The 6,266-nt window shown below is 41.2% G+C and overlaps 2 non-coding genes across 2 annotated transcripts; one reads left to right on the top strand and one right to left on the bottom strand.

Moving 5' to 3' along the window:
* Positions 1-479: 479 nt before the first annotated feature.
* Positions 480-584, top strand: LOC112533932. Its single transcript, XR_003078266.2, has one exon. It is a non-coding gene; the product is annotated as a small nucleolar RNA R71 (small nucleolar RNA).
* Positions 585-4,487: 3,903 nt separating this feature from the next.
* LOC112533923 lies at positions 4,488-4,594 on the bottom strand. Its single transcript, XR_003078258.2, has one exon. It is a non-coding gene; the product is annotated as a small nucleolar RNA R71 (small nucleolar RNA).
* Positions 4,595-6,266: the final 1,672 nt, after the last annotated feature.

Here is a 6,266-nt window from a genome sequence, read left to right as displayed (position 1 = left end):
GGATGATTGCGCCACCCAGGGTTGTATGTATTGCTGTAAGGATCGTTCTGTTGCCTTGGGGCATTCCCCATATAATCAACCTGTTCAACATCAGAAGACATAGCGGAATTAGATGGAAAAGTAGTAGAGGATGAAACAAACATACCTCCCCATGATGTGATTCGCGACTGTAATGAGGGCCACCACAAAACTCACGATAGCGTTCACGCATGAACCGGCATCGCAGGTTGGTCGATCTTCTTGGCTAGAAGCTCCACTTGAGCTCGCCAAGGTTCTTTGTAGAGTCCACTTGGTTGACCATTCCCTGTCTTCCTGGTCGGCTCTAGAGGATTGCCAACGATAGTTGTTCATGGCCATTTCCTCTATCAGTTCGAGCACCGCTCGGGCGTCTTACTATTTAGCGCCCCTGCGGCATCCACCATCGCCTCGTTGCAAGGTTCAACCCGCTGTAGAAGGTCTGAACCTGCATCCACACTGGCAATCCGTGATGTGGGCAGCATCTCAAAAGATCTTTAAATCTCTCCTATGCATCGTACAGGCTTTCATCATCAAACTGCACAAAAGAAGAGATTGCAGCCATCTCTTTGCTCTGTCCCTCAAGGAAAATGGAAACAATCTCAGCCGAATGGCATCATCAGTTGTTCCATTTATCTTGAATGTGTCACAAATCTCGAAAAAGTTAGAGATATGTGCATTGGGATCCTCGCTGGGCAATCCTCCAAATTGCACGCTTTCCTGGATCATCTGGATAACATTGGCCTTTGTCTCAAAATTATTGGCTGCTACAGCAGGTCTGACTATACTCGTTTTCGTCCCATCTAAAGATGGTCGAGCAAACTCATACATCGTCCTCTGATCGTCATTGGCCTGGGGGTCATGGTTTTCCATCGTGTCTAGTCTATCCACAGGTACCTCAACCTCAATCTCCTCCTCTTCTAATTGCAACCTCTTCCTTAAGAGTTTGAGGGATCGTTCTGGATCAGATAGAGGCTCTATAAGATTCGAGTTTGAGCTCCTGATCATAAACTACCTGAAACCGAAAGTCCACACAACCACCAATCAACAAAAACAATATAATAATAAATAATAAATAAATAAATAATAAATTAGTAAATAAATAATGACTAAATTAACACAAAAATAATTCACTCTAGTTCACCGTTACTGTGTTCCCCGGCAACGGCGCCAAAAAACTTGATGGGCTCTTTATGCAACCTACACCTAAGGCAGTGAACCTACCGATGCAGCCTAGCACTAGTGAGTATCAAGGTCGTATCCCTGGAGATCGGGTGAACCTAGAGTTACTACTGCTTGCTATGTTATCTAGTCTGAAATAGGGTGTGAAAGTTCTAACATACCAGCTAATGGTTATGAGTGCAATTAAGTAAATGAAGGACAACGAACAATCAAAAGACAATTGCAAAGAGAGAAACAAACCTAAAAGGGAGCCTAAGTGATGGAATTCTAAAGATGGATTTTATGGATTGCCGATCTTGCTTACCCGTGCCTAAATCCTGAATTGAATCCCGGTTCCTCTCTCGAGCTTACCGAATTCCTAAACCTGCACTAACCTAATGGAATCTCTTCCTATCGGATTACTACAGATTAGCATTAAGTATGATTTAAAACTATTAAGAGTTATTAATTCTTAATCTGGCGAGTAAATTATTAAAAGTTATTATTAAGAGTTGATTCAGCATGGCGAGTCGGTGTGATGATTCAACGCAGTAGGGTCAAGGCGATCTTGAATCTGTGGAGTCTATCAGCCGACTCCTTCCAAGCCGTGCCCAAGCCGGTCTTTGAGCCACCACAGACCGTCTTGGAGGCCGTGGTGGCCTACGGAAGTCGTCTTTGAAATGGCACAATTGGGGATAGCCTCTTGGTAATTCATGCCGGTAGGAGTCCAGTCGTGCTCAACCCTCGGGGTGCTAGTTCTCACCCAATTTGATGGATTTTGGTCCGTAATCACACGTGATTTCCCTCGATTATTGATGGTGTCCTTCGAAATGACACGAAACGAGAAAGGAAACAAAAGACAGTGATTCTAGCATAAAACGGGATAATCATGCATAAAAATGTAAACAATCGGGCATGAAAACATGTGTAGTATGATGCTTATCATTAATTTAGCCATTTTTTTAATTTATTTATGTTTTGTTTGTACATATTTATTTAGTTGAGGTTATAATTCAGGTAGTGGATGATAAGGGGGTTCAATGCTAAACTCTTTGTATGACACGTTGGAAAATGGGATCAGGAACCAAGAGAGTGCTAAAAATTGGGATACCCGTGCATCTTTAGAAGCTCGAGTGGAATCATTTCGCAGGGCTACCGATTGATGTGCGTAGAATACACACATCAAAATAGGGTTTTTAAGGTTGATTTTATGTATATTTGGATGTGAATTGGTCCCAACACTCACCCTATGCGTTTGTTTGTGTGCTTTAGGTCCAAAAGAAGTCAAAGAGTGATAAAGGGAATAATTGGAGCAGAATTAGACGTCAAAGTTGTCGAAACAAGTCGAGTTCATGCATCCCTAATCTGAACATGGTCGTGTTGGTTTTAACACTGGCCGTGTTGGGTGCATTCGACATCAAAGAAGAAGAGGCGTTAGGGAGCACGACCATAGAGACTAACACGGGCATTAGCACGGGGTCGTGTTCCAAACACGCCCATCAACACCAGCCCGTGTTTCAAACACGCCCATCAACACGGCCATGTTCGCAGCGACAAGAGGAATTAATTAAAAGAAGAAAGAGAGAAAAAAAAAAGACGGCGGGGAGAACGTCCCAAACCCTAATTTTTCTCTCCCTAAGGGTTTTCTAAGCTGAAACCAAGGAAAGAGGAGACTTGGACCAAGGTTTCAATTGGATTCCCTTTAAAGATTGAAGATTGGGTGAGGTTCGTTGATTGATTTCAATTTGAACAAGAGGAACAAGGATCGATTCAAGATTGAGCAAGAGGAATTGGGGCTGTTTACTCTTATCCAAGGGTGTAATCGGGTTTCTCTACCTTTACTCTTTGTTGTAATTGAATTCTTGTAGGTTTTGATAATGAACATGTTTAGCTAGATTGATTAAATCCATTGGGATTTCTTTACTATGTTGGCTTAATATTTTATTGTTGGATTGTTTGAGTTGGTTTTGTATTCTTCTTGCTTTCAGTATTAATAAGATATTGCATTATTCATGAGACATTGTGAATTGTGGTGTTTAGATTGGTTTATGTGATTGAGAAGTCCATTTGGAAATTGGAATTTTGAATAGCAAGAACTGGTTAATAATCACTTAGAGATAAGGATAATTAACTAGCCGGATTAAGAATTAACAAAGGTTAATAGAGGCGGATTAAAGCTTAATGCTAATTTAAAAATCAATCGTTAGGAAGAGATTCCAACTTTAGGTTATTAAGTTTAGGATTTCGATTATCTCGAGAGAGAAACCAAATTCAGTTAAGAATTCATCCACGGGTAGCATAATTAGAGTCACCAATCCTTTATCTTTTATTTGATTGCCAACTAGTTTAGGTTCCCTTTGAGTTTGCTTTCTTGTCTGGGTTATTTCATTTATCCATTTACTCCTGCATCTCCCTTAGAACTTAGCTTGTAGCTATTAGTTAGTTTAGAAATTATTCATCATTCATTTTAGGTTAATATAACAAAGAACAGAGGAGTAGCTCTGGGCTTTCACTTTCCCGAGGAATACGACCTTGATACTCGCCATTAGTGCTAGACTGCATCAATAGGTATACTGCCTTATATTGTAGCAAACGCAATAGCAAACATCATCATGGTTAATGCTAATTTGTAATAATCTGATAGGAAGAGATTCCATTAGGTTAGTGTAGGTTTAGGAACTTGGTGAGCTCGAGAGAGGAGCCGAATTTGACTCAAGATTTAGGCACAGGTAGCAAGATTGGTAATTTATAAAATCAACCTTAGAATTCCATCACTTAGGTCCCCTTTGGGTTTGCTTCTTTTGTTGTGATTGTCTTTCAATTGTCAGTTGCTATTTATTCCTTTATTTGCATTCATAATCATCAGTTAATTAATTTAGACTTATCACACTCTATTTTAGACTAGATAACATAGTGAACAATAGTAACTCTAGGTTCACCCGATCTCTAGGGATACGACCTTGATACGCACTAGTGCTAGGCCGCATCGGTAGGTTCACTGCCTTAGGTGTAGGTTGCATAAGTAGCCCAACAAGTTTTTGGCACCGTTGCCGAGGAATAAGTAACGGTGAACTAGATTGAATTATTTTTGTGTTAATTTAGTCATTATCTATTTATTTATTTATTCTGTAATCTTTATTTTATTGTTATAGTTGATTGGTGGTTGTTTGGTTGTCGGTTTCAAGTAGTTTATGACCAGGAGCTCTAACCCTGATCTCATAGAACCCTTATCTGACCCGAAGCGCTCTCTCAGATTATTGAGACGACGTTTGCAGGTAGTTGAGGAGGAGGACGGAGTTACAGTTCAGGTTCAACTTAGAAATGACAAATCTTCTTTTGTGCAGTTTGATAATGAAAACATGTACGATGCATGGGAGAGATTTAAGGACCTTTTGAGATGCTGCCCATATCACAGATTGCCAGTGTGGATGCAGGTTCAAACCTTCTACAACGGATTGAACCTTACGATGATGCAGATGGTTGATGCTGTAGCATCTAGGGCGCTAAACAGTAAGACGCCCGAGCAGGCTCAAAATTTGATAGAGGAAATGGCCATGAAAAATTATCAGTGGCAATCCTCTAGGAGCCAACCAGGAAGACAAGAAGTGGTTAACCAAATAGATTCTACAGCAGCCTTGGCAGCTCAGGTGGAGCTTATGACCAAGAAAATTAACCAACTCTAAATGCCGGTTCATGCAGCAAACGTTGGCTGCGAGTTTTGTGGTGGCCCGCACTACAGTGCGAACTGTACTGCGGGAGGTATGTTTGCTTCATCTTCCTCTACTTTTCCATCTGTTTCTGCTGTGTCTTTTGATGTTGAGTAGGTTGACTATATGAGGAATGCCCTAAGGCAGCAGAATGATCCTTACAGCAACACATACAACCCTGGGTGGCGCAATCATCCTAACTTCAGTTGGAGGAAGAATAATGCTCAGGGTCCACCTGGTTTTCAGAGACTTCATAGCAGCCGCAGCAACAGCCAGCTAAGCCTGCACAAGCTCCTCCTCCACCAGAAAAGAAGTCAAATTTAGAGGAGCTTATGATGAAGTTTGTAATGTCTACGGAGATAAAGTTCCAGCAAACTGATAGTACACTTAGGAACCAGCAGGCCTCGATTCAGAACTTGGAGACCCATATTGGCCAAATCTCTAAGACGTTGTCTGAGAGGCAACAAGGAGCGCTCCCTAGCACCACTGAGTCTAACCCGAGGGAGCACGTGAACACCATCACTTTGCGTTCAGATAAGTTAGTTTTAGCTCCTTCTAAGCATGTTTTTGACGACTCCACTATTGATGTTTAGGTTGAGGCGAGCAGCAAGGTTAGGAAACCTAAGGGACAAAAGGTGAAATCAATTCCAGTCAGGGAATATCAACCTAAGATTCCATATCCTACTAGAGGAAAACAAGCAGAGGTGCAAGAGCAGTTCAGTAAGTTTTTAGATATTTTTAGACAACTGCATATTAACTTACCCTTTATTGATGCATTAGAGTAGATGCCGAAGTATGCCAAGTTCTTAAAGGACATACTTAGCAGAAAAAGGAAGTTGGAGGAGGTAGCTTATGTTCAGCTTAACAAGGAGTGTTCAGCGGTGTTTCAGAGCAAGTTGCCAGAGAAACGACATGATCCAGGGAGTTTCACTATTCCTTGCACTTTAAGTAATTTGTGTATTGATTATGCATTAGCTGATTTGGGGGCTAGCATAAATGTCATGCCCACTAGTTTGTTCAATAAGCTAGGTTTGGGGGAGGCAAAATCCACTAGGAAGTGCATTCAATTAGCTGACCGTTCTGTTAAGCTTCCTAGAGGAATTGTGGAGAATGTGCTAGTTAAGGTAGATAAGTTCACATTTCCTGTGGACTTTGTGGTTATGGATATGGGTAATGAGCATGGTTTACCATTGATTTTGGGGAGACCTTTCCTTGCCACAGCTAGAGCTAAAATATACGTATTTAAGGGAAAGTTAGAACTTAATGTAAGGGATGACTGTGTTACCTTTAGTTTAACCCCATTTGATAGTTCTTCCACCGACCATGTTCATGCCATTTGTAGTATTGATGGAATTGGTCCTGCATGTAATAAACAACCACAGG

This window comes from Ricinus communis, chromosome 8, assembly GCF_019578655.1.
Source record: "Ricinus communis isolate WT05 ecotype wild-type chromosome 8, ASM1957865v1, whole genome shotgun sequence".
Lineage (NCBI taxonomy): Eukaryota > Viridiplantae > Streptophyta > Magnoliopsida > Malpighiales > Euphorbiaceae > Ricinus > Ricinus communis.
This window is presented reverse-complemented; position numbering and strand designations above follow the sequence as displayed.